The 15158-nt window shown below is 44.9% G+C and overlaps 1 protein-coding gene across 5 annotated transcripts in view; it reads right to left on the bottom strand.

Annotated features, from left to right (window-relative positions):
* The window catches only part of FER1L6 (fer-1 like family member 6), a 175416-nt gene that overhangs the window by 146089 nt on the left and 14169 nt on the right, over positions 1-15158 (bottom strand). The window contains exon 1 of one of the 5 annotated variants that reach the window (XM_086335489.1): positions 4601-4742. The exons of 3 other annotated variants lie outside the window; for them this stretch is intronic. The gene's annotated coding sequence lies outside the window, so the exon portion shown is untranslated. Of the gene's footprint in view, positions 1-4600; positions 4743-15158 lie in introns of those variants that run through there. One more of the 5 variants, XM_086335490.1, reaches the window with a different exon arrangement.

Raw genomic sequence — 15158 nt, 5'->3', positions numbered from 1 at the left:
ATGACTGTAAGTAAAATTATCTCTTTGCTTAATATTTAAAAACAGCCTTCCTTGGTGGCAGTGGATAAGAATCCTCCTGCCAACACAGGAGACATGGGTTCGATCCCAGGTCCGGGAGGATTCCACATGCCGTGGAGCCACTGAGCCTGAGCATCACAGCTACTGAGCCTGTGCTCTAAAGCCCTTGAGCTGCAACTGCGGAGCCTCTGTGCCACAAGTACTGAAGCCCACATGCCTAAAACCTGTGCTCTGCAACAAGAGAAGCCACTGCAGTGAGAACCCTGTGCACTGCAACTAGAGGGTAGGCCCTGATCTCTGCAACTAGAGACAGTCTGCATGCAGCAATGAAGAACAGTTTTAGCCATAAATAAGTAAATAAAGCAGTGTGTACATGTCAAAAACATTTTTTTAAAGGTACAAAATATTTAAAAGCAAACCTGTGCTTTATGCTCCCAGGGAAACAAGAGTAGGAAGGCTTGTCTTTACCAAAGACAAATTGACCACTCTTCAAACCTATTAAAGCAATGACTTTGAATGATAAAAGACAGTGTGACTTATTTGTAACCTATAAAGAAAGCTGAGCACAGAAGAATTGATGCTTTTAACTGTGGTATTGGAGAAGACTCTTGAAAGTCCCTTAGGCTGCAAGGAGGTCCAACCAGTCCATCCTAAAGGAGATCAGTCCTGGGTGTTCATTGGAAGGACTGATGATGAAGCTGAAACTCCAATATTTTGGCCACGTGATACAAAGAGTTGACTCATTTGAAAAGACCCTGATGTTGGAAAATAATGAAGGCAGGAGGAGAAGGGGACAACAGAGGATGAGATGGTTAGATGGCATCACTGACTCAATGGACATGAGTTTGGGTAAACTCTGGAGTTGGTGATGGACAGGGAGGTCTGGCGTGCTGCGGTTCATGGGGTCGCAAAGAGTCAGACACGATTGAGCAACTGAGCTGAACTGAACTGAAGCTGGTAAAGCCAGTCATTCCCTTATGAATTGTTTATATGTATGTCCATCCTCCCCATTAGGCAAGGTTGGGGCACACGTGTGTGCTTTGCATATACTAGGTCCTCAAGAGGTATTTGTTTGATAAAATAATTAATAAATAAGACTTTCAGCTGACAAGCCAACCCTAGCCTCAAAGACTACAGTGATGAGGAGTTTACTACTTCACAAATTGATGACTACAAATACTTCCAAAACATACAAAGGGGAGATGGAAATTTACATGCATTCTTCCAAGACAGAATAGTTCAGAGTGATTTATAACAGGACTATCCAGTTTCAGTCAGGAAGAGATGAAATAATAAAGTCATTTTCACTTCTATCTTTGGGCAGAATGACTACAGTAAAGATGCTGAGTGAAAGGAGGGATTGGAAGAAGACTTCTAGATATTTGGTGGGAGGGGTTATCAATGATCTCAAGCCAGGGTGTCTACCCAGGGGGTTGAGGTAGGAGGAAGTAAGGAAAGATCAAGATGGCCCAGTCTGCCCTCTTCCCTCCACCACTTCGATCTGAGGGGCTTCATCATCACCTGTTTTCTGTGTTAAGGAGTTCAAGGAATGCATAAATAAACTTTTGAAGTTTGAAAACTGCTCTTCAAGACCAGCCTACTTATTCAACAGATAGGGAAACTAAGACCCAGGAAAAAGAGCTAAGACCTAGGAACCAGACCAAGGTCATATTTGCTTATGGAAATTGCTGGGGCTTCTGGGTCCCCATTTATTCACATATTTACCTCCCAGGAATGCTAAGACTTCAGCAGGTGTGGACTTCCACAGCCCTTCCTCTCCAAACACGGGTGGGGCAGAGAGCTGATAACAGACCACACCTGCATTAAGTAGGTGACTAAGGAGAACCTACCGCACAGCACGGGGAGTTCTACTCAGTGCTCCGTGGTGACCTGAACAGGAAGGAAACCCAATAAAGAGGGGATGTATGTGTACGGAGAGCTGATTCACTCTGCTGCACAGCAGAAACGAACACAACATGGTAAAGCAACTATACTCCAATAAAAATTAACTTAAAATAAATAAATGGAAAAAGTGGCCTTTATTCTTCCACAGAGCTCTCCTTCAGAACTCCTGTGCATTACAGAAAATATTCCAGGGGGTCAACTACGATAACCTAACCACTTTCTTCTGTCTACTTTAAAAAGTCAAATGAAAAGAATTTCACAACTGGTAAAAGAAAAAGCAAATCAAGGCTGAAAATGAAAGGCTACAATACTTCAGATACGACCTCCATAGGATCCCATCTCCTTCACACACTTGAATTCTTTAATGGCATCTGCAACCATGAGGAGGGAAAATCTACTTCACTCAAGCTGATGCGTTCCCAAAGAAGGGACTTTAATTTGAGCAGTCGAGTGAAGCTCTCTTGTCAGTTAAAACTTGAAATATAGTGAGGCAAGTCAATGCAATGACTCACAAACAGCTTCCAGTCAGCCAGACCCCGAACAGATCACAGAGGAAAAAAAATCCCCACCAGAAATTCATTGCTTCCCTTTTCACTGATATCCTGCATAAAAGGAAATGAATCTGAAGGGTCATCTATCAACTCATGCAACCAGACATAACACTGAAGGCATTTTGGAGAGGTTTTGTAGAACAGCTTGTCTCGAGGGAGTCTTGTGTGTGAGATTTACAGGGTCTCAGGAACAACAGAATGCCATCAACTGTCTCTCCGGCACTCAGCCAAGATGTTCTTGAAGGCTCTGCTGGGTTTCCTTTGAAATTACTTTTGCAAAAGCTGAAGTTTGAGCTTTTTGGCTGGGAAGAAAAAAAAACCCTCCCCAGGACTAACTGTCCTTGGGGTTTCAGCCTCAGTTCAGGGTCCCAAACTGGCAGGGGCATCCCAGTCCTGTCCCTCCCAGGCTCCACCTAGAAACACTAATAGTAGAGGTCTAAACACTAATAGAAGAGGTATAAAGTTATATTGAGTCCTTGAGACTCTTAGTAAAGATTTTTCCATATAAACAATGATGAAAACCTCATTTACTTCCAATCCTCTCTAGGAGCAATATCAGAAGTGGAGATTATGTTGAACTCATATGCGCTTGCCAGTTGCTAAGTGTCTGTTTTTGACCCCATGGACTGTAACCCACCAGGCTCTTCTGTCCGTGGGATTTCCCAGGCAAGAATACTGGAGTGGGTTACCATTTCCTTCTCCAAGGGATCTTCCCAATGCAGGGATCATTGCACTGGCAGGTGAGTTCTTTACCACTGAGCTACCAGGGAAGCCTCTACTTACTCCTGTTTAACTCCTGCTTAAAATCCTAGTTTACATAGTAATGAATATCACACACATAAAACAAAGATGCAGTGGAGCCCAGACCTGAGGAGGTACATGGGGACTCTGGGTCCTACCTGGACCACACTCTTCCCTCCCCCCAAGCACTTTGTCACATGTGGGACCCTAACAGAAGCTCTGTGAGAGGACACAGCATGGCAGTCTTTCCATGGCATCCTGGGAAGAACACAGGCTCATATCTAACCTTGGCCTCTTCTTTATAATCCGTGCAACTGAAGCAAATGACATAACTCCTCTATGCCTCCATTTCCTCATCTGTAAAACAGGTATTAACAAATATCTACTTCACAAAGTAACAAGGATTGAGTTTATATATGAAAAGCCCTTAGATCAGCTCCTGGCAAATAAAAGAAAATAGCTACTATGATTCTTATTTCAAGTCAAGAAAATTGAGGCTCAGAGAGGTTAGGCAACTTGCTCAGTCACCCAGCTACAAACTGGCCAAGCTGGGGACAGAGTTGAGTCTCCCATGGCCAGCTGAATGCTTTTCCTTCTAGACCATGCTGGGATTAAACAGTTTCCATTGTACAGTGTTTAATTTACTCAATAGAGTCATCCATTTCATTATTGACTGTCATTATTCGAAGTGCTCCAGGGAAATCTTAATAGCTGCTGTTCATTAAGCTTGTGAAAGACTGAAGGCAGGAGAAGGGGACAACTGAGGATGAGATGTTGGATAACATCACCAACTCGATGGTCATGAGTTTCAGCAAGTTCCAGAAGCTGGTGATGAACCGGGAAGCCTAGCATGCTGCAGTCCATGGGGTCACAAAGAGTCAGACATGACTGAGCAACTGAACTGAGCTGATTAAGCATGTAGGATAAGTCAGGCATTGGCTTAAGGTCCTGCATACAGTTTTTTCCTTTAGTTGTCCCAGTAACCATCTGACAGCAGTGTTCAATCCCTTTTACAAATGTGAAAACAAAAGTGTAAGAGGTTAAGTAACCTGCCTAAGATCCCACAGCTCTAAGCTGCAACCAAGCTCCATCAAACCTCTGCTCTATACCTCCTCCCAAATACCAATTAGAGCCACAGGTTTAACAAGAGTGCAATCCTCCCCAGAGGCTAAACCCCATAGCTCAGACAGATGTGGAAACTTGCCTACAGCCACACAGTATCCATTGCTGAAGCCCAGCCCCTTTGCACTTTGAGACCTCACCCATCATGACTCAGGTCTCTAAGCACAAACAGAGGAGCCACATCCCAAAGGGCTCCCAACAGCCCAGTCTTTTTCTATGACTGAGTCCTGCTCAGTCATAAGAAAAAGAGCAACCGGTCTCACCTTGGCCACGGAGAGCTTCTGACCGTGCCTGGAAGTACTCGTGCTCACTATCTTCTTGGATTCAAAGCAGGGCCAGAGGCACAGTGTCCAGAACTGGTCTTGGGAGGAGAAAGGCTCCCCTCTAGCATGGAGTGGGTCAATAGATTGCCTCTGGAGGGGCGGGTGTCTCCCCGGAAATGCCCTTTCTGCTGTGTCCACCTGGTAGCTCCCTATCTGAAACCCAGTGCCTGCTGCTTGGCTTGGCCGCCAGAGCCCAGGACGCTGATCCGCAAACACAGCAGCTCAGAGCAGATCCTGAGGGGAGTGGCCACTGGCGTGCTTTATTCCAAGTCAGGTAGCCACAGGTGGATTGAGGCTCAAAGAAACCCCAGCTCCAGAAAGTGCCAAAGCCCTGGATACTTTCTAGCCACCATCTAGCCATCCAAGTTAGTCGTTTTCACCATCCTCTACTGCTTTGTAATATGTTTTTTCACTTTCAGTTCAGTTCAGTTGCTCAGTCTTGTCCAACTCTTTGTGACCCCATGGACTGCAGCACGCCAGGCCTCCCTGTCCATCACCAACTCCTGGAGCTTGCTCAAACTCATGTCCATTGAGTCAGTGATGACATCCAAACCATCTCATCCTCTGTCGCCCCCTTCTCCCACATACTACCACACATACTCCCACAAGTAAAGTGTTTTCACTTTTCTTGAGGCCAGTTCTAGATACTTTAACAAGTATTATCCTATTTAAGTCCCACAACAGCCCTCAGAGGTAGGTACTGTTATTGTACCCAATTTATGAATGGTGAAACTGAGTCACAGAGGGGCTGGTAAGTGCTGGGGTTTGAACCAAGGCCACCTGTCCTGATTATTCATCAGAAGGACTGACGCTGAAGCTGAAGCTCCAGTACTTTGGCCACCTGAAGCAAAGAGACGACTCATTGGAAAAGACCCTGATGCTGGGTAAGATTGAGGACAGGAAGAGAAGGGGGCGACACAGGATGAGATGGTTGGATGGCATCACTGACACTGACTCAATGGACTTGAGTTTGAGCAAACTCCAGGAGACGGTGAAGGACAGGGAGGCCTGGCAGGCTACAGCCCATGGGGTCACAAAGATTCAGACACGACTTAGTGACTGAACACCACCACCACCTACCCTCAGAGCCTGTGCGCTCAGGCTCTCCAGCCTGCTGTCTCCTCTCCGGCATTTCATTGGAACTTGTAGTATGATGTTATTTCAAGAAGTCAAGTTTAGAAAGGAGAAAAATCAATAAAACGAAGGCATTTTGGTGGGTCAAATGTCTCAGAAGTCATGGCCTGTAGTGGAGTGAATGGTGGTGCCCCAAAAGATATTCTGAAAAATTCTGCACATTCTGAAAACTGTGAATGTGCCCTCATTTGCAAAAAAAAGAGAGGAATCTTTGAAGATGTAATTAAGTTCTAGATTACCCCCATGTTGTGTTGTGCTAAGTCTCTTGAGTTGTGTCTGACTCTTTGGGACCATATGGACCATAGCCCACCAAGCTCCTCTGTCCATGGGATTCTCCAGGCAAGAATATTGGAGTTGGTTACCATGCCCTTCTCCAGGGGATCTTCCCGACCCAGGGATTGAACCCACGTCTCTTGCATCTCCTGCACTGGCAGGTGGGTTCTTTACCACTAGTGTCACCTGAGAGTGGGGACTAAATCCAATGACAAGTGTCCTCACAAGAAACAGAAAAGGAGAAGACACACAGAGAAGGCCATGTGAAGAAGGAGAGATTGGAGCGATGTGGCCACAAGCCAAGGAACACCTAGAGATACCAGAAGCTGGAAGAGGAGGGATTCTCCCAGAGCCTTCAGAGGGAGCATGGTCCTCTCAGCACCTTGAATTCAGCCTTCTGGCCTCCAGACCTGGGAGAGGATACTTTTCTGTTGTTCTAAGCCTCCCAGTCTGTGGTCATTTGTATGGCAACCTCAAGGAACTGACCCACTACCCTTTGTTACTTTCTCTGGCACTTTCAGAAAAAATATTTATTTATTTGAGTTGTACTGGGTCTTAGTTGTAGTATGTGGGATCTAGTTTCCTGATCAGAGATGGAACCCAGGCCCCCTGTGTTGGGAGCTCAGAGTCTTACCCACTGGGAAGTCCCCTCTTGCACTTCCTGATGGCGCCACAGGAAAGGAGAAAAAAGTTGGGTTCTTTCTACTGATCCCTCATGGGGAAGGCTAGGAGGTTGATGCCTGTGGACTAGGCAGTGATGTAAGAGTCTCCAAGAGGCAGAACAGGAAGACAAGGGATAGGGAGAAGGTTTTGCAAGTGAGGACTGAGCAGGTTACATAGTAACTCACAAGGCAACCTCATTCAAGAGCCCCAGATGAGCCTTCACTGTCCCCAAAGAAATGGTCTGTGGCTCAGGGGTTCACAGATGGGGAACATTTTTCCTGATGCACGCCTTCTTCCCTTTTTAGTCATTGTGAATTTGACCCCAGTCAGAAGCAAATATGTCAGAGATCCCTGAGCCCCAACCTCAGGTGTTATGGATGGGGAAAGTGATGACTAAAAAGGTGATGTGGTCTGAGGTCACACAGCCAATCATGGAACCATCAGAGCTGGAACCTCGCCTCCAGATCCCTGATCCTTTCAAGGGAGCGAAACCTCCTCCCTTTGTCTGATCTGTTCTTCACAAAAGAAGATCTGTAGCAGCTCTTATCTGAACTCAATAGTCCCAGGGGCCCTCAACGGTTCTCTAGCTAAAACTCACATTTCTCCTCCTAGAATTTAAGTTTATTCCTCTTTATCTGCAGAATGAGTCTTGCTGTGCAGCTGTTATGTCTGACTCAGATATAAGTACACATCATAACAACAGAAGTCAGCTAGCTGCACGGTAGACAGCCATAAAGGTTTGTTGGTTGTTCATCACAGGGAAAACCCAGAGCTTTATTTCTCTGCTTTATCTCTGCTGCTTTCTCTCTCTGCTCTGACCACCTTCCTTCGGCAACTTGACTGGCACATGCCCCTCCCTCGGGGTCTCTGCACGTGGCCTTCTCTGTGCCTGGAATCCATATGCCCACACACACCTCTTCACCCTGTTGACTCCATCCTGCCCCTCAGAAGGATGCCACTTAACATTCCAGATACTCCCCGCCTCCTCCTCCTCAGCAGTCCTCATGTTTCTCATGCTTTTTCTTTTCAACACTTATCATAGTTTGTCATTTTATTTTTACATAATTTTTTTTTCACCAGCATCCCTTAAACCAAAAGTTCCATTAAGGTAGAAACTCTCTCTAGTTGATTCCTGCACCCAGCACATCTAATTCATTCATTAGTTCATTCAACAAACATTTGAATGCTGAAAATGCTGAGCTGGTGCAAAGCAGTGTAGAAAGAAGGAACAGATAAAACTGTGAGTTCTCAGGAAATAGAACCAAACAGATGAGCTATAGTCAGCTCCTTAAGAAATTACCCAGTCACACTTCACCCCCACTATCCACTTCCCTCATTCCTGTGCTTGCCCCTTAAACATTTTAGCCCCAACAGATTTTTCTTCAAAAGGAGGGAAGGATGAGTTGGTAAAACTCAAAGGGCTCAATAATGTAAATGATAGACAACTCTAGGAAATGAACTTCAGAGGAGTGATGCTGTAAAGTTATCTAAAAAGAAGATTGGGAATTGTCTTAATTCAGTTGGCTTCAGAATTATTTTAGAAATTCTCAAAAGAAAGGCTATATTGCAAAACAAGAAGGTTACAAAACTCTCTTCCAGCCTTCTCCGCTCTGGGAAGAATAATGCCCTTTGCACGAAGCTGCTACGTCAATTCCAAATCCAAGTGCAGACCATATCAACAAAAATCCTCCTCCACCCTCCCCCATGCTTTGCCTCCTGCCATGTGGCCTTCTGCCAGAGGGAATAAATTTCAGTGTCTACAATCATTATCCCACATACCGTCTCAGTCATGGAGTGTTTCCTTGCAGAACTCTCAAAAGTTGCTATCATGATTCAACAAACATTTACTCATTACTAATTAGATGCCCAGCACTGCAGTGGGCCTATGGGAAATACAGAGCAATTTGGGAAAGACAACGCATTGTGGTCAAGGAGCACAATGGCTTTTTAACAGCTACAACATTTGAAAGGCTTCGGTCACACCATCGTAACATTATTTTCTATTTCCAGAGTGCTTCATAGATTACAAAGAACTTTAACATACAAAGCTAGTGGAGATGATGGGATTCCAGTTGAGCTATTCCAAATCCTGAAAGATGATGCTGTGAAAGTGCTGCACTCAATATGCCAGCAAATTTGGAAAACTCAGCTGTGGCCACAGGATTGGAAAAGGTCAGTTTTCATTCCAATCCCAAAGAAAGGCAATGCCAAAGAATGCTCAAACTACTGCACAATTTCACTCATCTCACACGCTAGTAAAGTAATGCTCAAAATTCTCCAAGCCAGGCTTCAGCAATGATGTTCAAGTTGGTTTTAGAAAAGGCAGAGGAACCAGAGATCAAATTGCCAACATGTGCTGGATCATGGAAAAAGCAAGAGTTCCAGAAAAACATCTATTTCTGCTTTATTGACTATGCCAAAGCCTTTGACTGTGTGGATCACAATAAACTGTGGAAAATTCTGAAAGACATGGGAATACCAGACCACCTGACCTGCCTCTTGAGAAATCTGTACACAGGTCAGGAAGCAACAGTTAGAACTGGACATGGAACAACAGACTGGTTCCAAATAGGAAAAGGAGTTCGTCAAGGCTGTATATTGTCGCCCTGCTTATTTAACTTATATGCAGAGTACATCATGAGAAACGCTGGACTGGAAGAAGCACAAGCTGGAATCAAGATTGCCAGGAGAAATGTCAATAACCTCAGATATGCAGATGACACCACCCTTATGGCGGAAAGTGAAGAGGAACTCAAAAGCCTCTTGATGAAAGTGAAAGGGGAGAGTGAAAAAGTTGGCTTAAAGCTCATCATTCAGAAAACGAAGATCATGGCATTTGGTCCCATCACGTCATGGGAAATAGATGGGGAAACAGTGGAAACAGTGTCAGACTTTATTTTTGGGGGCTCCAAAATCACTGCAGATGGTGACTGCAGCCATGAAATTAAAAGACGCTTACTCCTTGGAAGGAAAGTTATGACCAACCTAGATAGTATATTGAAAAGCAGAGACATTACTTTGCCAACAAAGGTCCGTCTAGTCAAGGCTATGGTTTTTTCAGTAGTGATGTATGTATATGAGAGTTGGACTGTGAAGCAAGCTGAGCACTGAAGAATTGATGCTTTTGAACTGTGGTGTTGGAGAAGACTCTTGAGAGTCCCTTGGACTGCAAGGAGATCCAACCAGTCCATTCTGAAGGAGATCAGCCCTGGGATTTCTTTGGAAGGAATGATGCTAAAGCTCAAACTCCAGTACTTTGGCCACCTGATGTCAAGAATTGACTCATTGGAAAAGACTCGGATGCTGGAAGGGATTGGGGGCAGGAGGAGAAGGGGACGACAGAGGATGAGATGGCTGGATGGCATCACTGACTCGATGGATGTGAGTCTGAGTGAATTCTGGGAGTTGGTGATGGACAGGGAGGCCTGGCGTGATGCGATTCATGGGGTCACAAAGAGTAGGACATGACTGAGCGACTGATCTGATCTGATCTGATGTGTCACAGCAGTTGTGTGACGTAGAACGGTTTCCCTCTTCATTGATAGATTAACCATTTAGTTTCTGAGCCTGGAATGACTTACTCAAGTTTGCACAGTTAAAAATGGCCAAAACTGGAAACCATGGTAGTCATGAAAAAGTGCCACTCAGGTCTCTGGCTGCACGAAGCATAGTTCACTGACAGCCCTAGTTCCTGTACCTCTGATTCACTGCTGTGTCACACTGAGATCATGCTACCCAGCAAATGACTAAGCACTGCAAGTGAGCTAGTCCTATAAAACATGGTACTCTTCTAATGGATGACTTGAGTCACAAAAGTCCCTGTTGGCCTGGAGGAAAATTTTTTGGGAAGATTCTTCCTATCCAATTCCCCTTCCTTCCTGCTCTTCATCACAGGAGTCAGGTTTGCATCATAGTCTGAAAACTCTCTGCCTTCTGGTACTCCTTCCTCTTTATCCTTCCCATGAGTCAGTGCTAAGTTGATTCCAGTCGTGTCCGACTCTTTGCAACCCAGGGACTGTAGCCTGACAGGCTCCTCTGTCCATGGGATTCTCCAGGCAAGAATACTGGAGTGGGTTGCCATGCCCTCCTCCAGGGGATCTTCTTGATCAGGGATGAAACCTGTGTCTCTTACGACTCCTGCATTGGCAGGCATGTTCTTTGCCACTAGCGCCACCTGGGAAGCTCTATCTTTGCCATAAGTTTCCCAAATAAATGGGGTTTTTTGGACACACCAAGTGACATGCAAGATCTTAGTTCCCTGACCAGGGCTTGAACACCAGCCCCCTGCAGTGGAAGCTCAGAGTCCTAACCACTGGACCACCAGAGAATTCCCTTTCCAAATAAATCTTGATCACACAAATGCCATCTTGGAATCGACTCTTTGGAGGACCCACTCTCAGTTCAGTTCAGTTCAGTCGCTCGGTCATGTCTGACTCTTTGTGACTCCATGAACCACAGCATGCCAGGCCTCCCTGTCCATCACCAACTCCCGGAGTCTACCCAAACCCATGTTCATTGAGTTGGCGATGCCATCCAACCATCTCATCCTCTGTCATCCCCTTCTCCTCCTGCCCTCAATCTTTCCCAGCATCAGGGTCTTTTCCAATGAGTCAGCTCTTCACATCAGGTGGCCAAAGTATTGGAGTTTCAGCTTCCTCATCAGTCCTTCCAATGAACACCCAGGACTGCTCTCCTTTAGGATGGACTGGTTGGATCTCCTTGAAGTCCAAGGGACTCTCAAGAGTCTTCTCCAACACCACAGTTCAAAAGCATCAATTCTTCGGTGCTCAGATTTCTTTACAGTCCAACTCTCACATCCATACATGACCACTGGAAAAACCATAGCCTTGACTAGACAGACCTTTGTTGGCAAAGTAATGTCTCTGCTTTTGAATATGCTATCTAGGTTGGTCATAACTTTCCTTCCAAGGAGTAAGCGTTTTTTCATTTCATGGCTGCAGTCAGCATTATTAAAAAGCCTCAAAATGATGGTTTGATATTCGCTTCTTTTGCTGTCCCCAAATGGATGACAAAAAGTGGGAGGAAAAAGCAAGGTACCCAGGAAAACCTCAAGCAATGCAATCTTCCCTGGAAGAGTAGGAAATTCATTATCTTTTATATTAAAGCTTTGCTCCTATTTTTAGCAAATGGTGTGATTTTGATCTCTTAAAATAGGTGTCTTCTTTAAGAGATGGGTGAACTGAGTAAAATAAGAAACATAAGCAGTGGATTCTTTTTTTATAACTTTCTTTTTTAAATTAGAATATAATTGCTTTACAATGTTGCGTTCGTTTCTGCGTACAAAGAAGTGAATCATCTATATGTGTACATATATCTCCTCCCTGTTGAGCCTCCTTCCCACCCCACCCTCCGGCATCCCACCCCTCTAGGTCATCACGGAGCACAGCGGTGAGCTCCCTGTGCTCGTGGCAGCTTCCCACGAGCTTTTTACACACAGCAGTGTAAATACATCAGTGCCACTCTCCGATTCGTCCCACCCTCCCCTTCCCCACGCATGGTTCTGCACATGTGTGTCTCTGTTTCTGCCCTGGAAAGCAATTCATTTGTACCATTTTTCTAGTTTCCACATATATGTGTTAATATGCAATTCTAAACTATCTATAGATCTTAATACTGGACCTATTATTGTGGGTATTACCCTGTTGTTTTAATTGATATCAAATGTTTCCACTCAAGGTTGAAAGTGGGTAATTGTACCTCAGCTCCCTTGTGGCTCAGCTGGGAAAGAATCTGCCTGCAGTGTGGGAGACCTGGGTTTGATCCCTGGGTTGGGAAGATCCCCTGGAGAAGGGAAAGGCTACCCACTCCAGTATTCTGGCCTGGAGAATTCCAAGGACTGTATAGCCCATTGGGTCGCAGAGTCTGACAAGACTGAGCGACTTTCACTTCACCCCTTCATGATTCCACAACTGAATGAAAAGGAAATAAATCCCCTGTTACAAATTGTGCTATAGTTCTGTAAACTTGCGGGCGATGCAGCCTCTCAGTACACTGGAAGCTTAGTAGGAAAAGATACTGATTTCTATGTACCAAGCAGGTGTTCCCTGTGTAAACAGGCGACAGTCATCTAAAAGGCACATTAGAGTCACCGAGGGACAAGAGGCCTGACATGAGTCTATGTGGGATTCAGCCTTCTTGAATTTTACGAGTGTTCCTTCTTCTCCCTTCTTGAGATGTACAGTAATGAAAAGAAAATGTTCTTGGCAAGACAGATAGGGGAAACCAACTAACTGCTTTTGATTACCTGTCATTGAAATAGGAAACAGAAACACAATTTTGAAACCTATGAGTCAACAGAAGTCACCAGGTGGAGGAATACAGGGAAATTAGCTCAGGGTAGCAGGAATTAGTTGAAGCAGAAAGGGAGTAGATGAGTCTACAAAGTGAAGGAGCCAGAAAGAGCCAGAGGAAACCTCCTAATGTCCAGAGGCTGATGGGAACCCTGAACAGCGCAACAGTTCCTGAGCAATGTTTGCATCCCTAAAGGGGCGGTGGCCGGGGGGGCGCTCTGTCAACATTTCTGCTCATCCACAAGGCTGCTTGCTGGAATCGACGCCACATGTAATAATAGTGATAAGAATAAGAATAAAAATAATGGCAGGACTTCTCTGGTAGTCCAGAGGTTAAGAAACCACCTGCCAATGCAGGTTACATGGGTTCAATCCCTGGTCCAGGAAGATCCCAAATGCCTCAGGGCAACTACTGAGCCTGTGCCCCTAGAACCTGTGCTCCGCAACAAGAGAAGCCATCACAATGAGAAGCCCGTGCACCGCAACTAAACAAAGGCCATGCACAGCCAAAAATAACGAGCTTAATTTCAAAAGTAATAATGGCTAGGACTTCCCTGGTGGGCCAGAGGTTAAGAATCTGGCTTGCAGTGCAGGGGAAGCTTGTTCAATACTTGGTCAGGGAACTAAGATCCCACATGCCATGAAGCAAGTAAGCCCCCAGGGCCCAACTAGAGACCATGTGGTGCAATGAAAGATCCCACGTGACACAATGAATGAAGATCCTGTGGGCCAGTGCAGCAGGAAAAATAAATATTTAAGAGAAAAAATTTTAAATCATAATGGCAATTATGAATTTGAGCATTTTGATATGCCAGGAACTGTGGCAAACATCTTTATACTCTTATCTCATTTCATCCTCAGAACAACTCTGTAAAGGACCTACCACTGTCTCTATTTTACAGATAAAGAAACAGATATCAGAGAGCTTAAGCTGATGTGCCCAGGATCCACCATCCTGAAGATAGCCAAGACTTGACTGTGAACTTCTGCCCTTAAGGTCCACACTTCACTGCTTCCCTATCCCATATTCAATATATCCATAAGACACGTTCCACCACTGGGGGTAACCTGCATGTTATTGTGTTTTGTGCAATTAAAAAAACCCAAATCACAGTTAGACTGCACAGCACAGGGGAATCATAACCAAAACTGGCTAGAGGACAAGTGTCTTTCTGGAAAATACTATTACATTGTAAAAGATCCAGGGGAAACATACCATCCTCGTTCTACTACTGCCGTACCGTAAAAACTGGATGGCTCTGACTCCATGTAACTGTAAAATTCTCATAGGTTGAAAGTGCATTTGAGAACAGTTGCTGTCACCCTTGATTTCTTCCCAAGCATACTGAAAAGCTCTTAGAGGAGAGACAAGATACATTTCACTCTTCTTGCCCCCATCATCCCATCCATTGTAGGCATCCAACTAATATTATATAGAAAGTTATGAAACTCTGATAGATTATCTGTGTCTGCAAGAGGCAAGACAAAGGAGAACAGTAGTGTGTGTATTTGCTGACTCAACTCCTGAATATCCCCAGGAAGCTGACTTTCTAAAGCTTGAACACTACACATGTGTTTTAGTAATAGTCACTGTCTTCTCCTAACAATGGGAAGACCAGAAAATGCGAGGCGGTTGGGTCCAAGTGAATGGATGTCACAGCACCCTCATTTTGCTTAGAAAATTCACCACTGTTTATTGAAAAGATCAGGCTGCAATCAGCTTTTATTTAAAAATATCAATGCACTTTCCAGACTCAAAGGGCAACATCATAATTAACTAAGTCGATAATACTAAAGGGCTTTGAGCCTCTATGGTGAAAAAGTAGGGCACCATATTATGGGCTCAAAACTAGCTGGGCTTCTTCTCTTCCTCAGGACCTGGCCTTCTCATCGAACTTGAGGAGTGTGGGTCCACTTCTAAGCTTCTGTCCTTGAAACAACTGGTAGGGTTCAGAGCAATTTTGAAGCATGTGGGCAGTTGGCTTGGGACATCCCAACTGGCATACATCCTAGCGTAACATCAGGCCACTGGTGACACGGCCACTGGCTCCTTCCAACCAAGCGGCTAATCTTCTTCCCATCCTCATACACAGGTCTATCGCTTTCTTTCCACACAT

The sequence above is a fragment of the Bos grunniens genome, chromosome 14 (genome assembly GCF_055505025.1).
Source record: "Bos grunniens cultivar Pamir isolate PY7600 chromosome 14, Bosgru_T2T1.0, whole genome shotgun sequence".
Lineage (NCBI taxonomy): Eukaryota > Metazoa > Chordata > Mammalia > Artiodactyla > Bovidae > Bos > Bos grunniens.
This window is presented reverse-complemented; position numbering and strand designations above follow the sequence as displayed.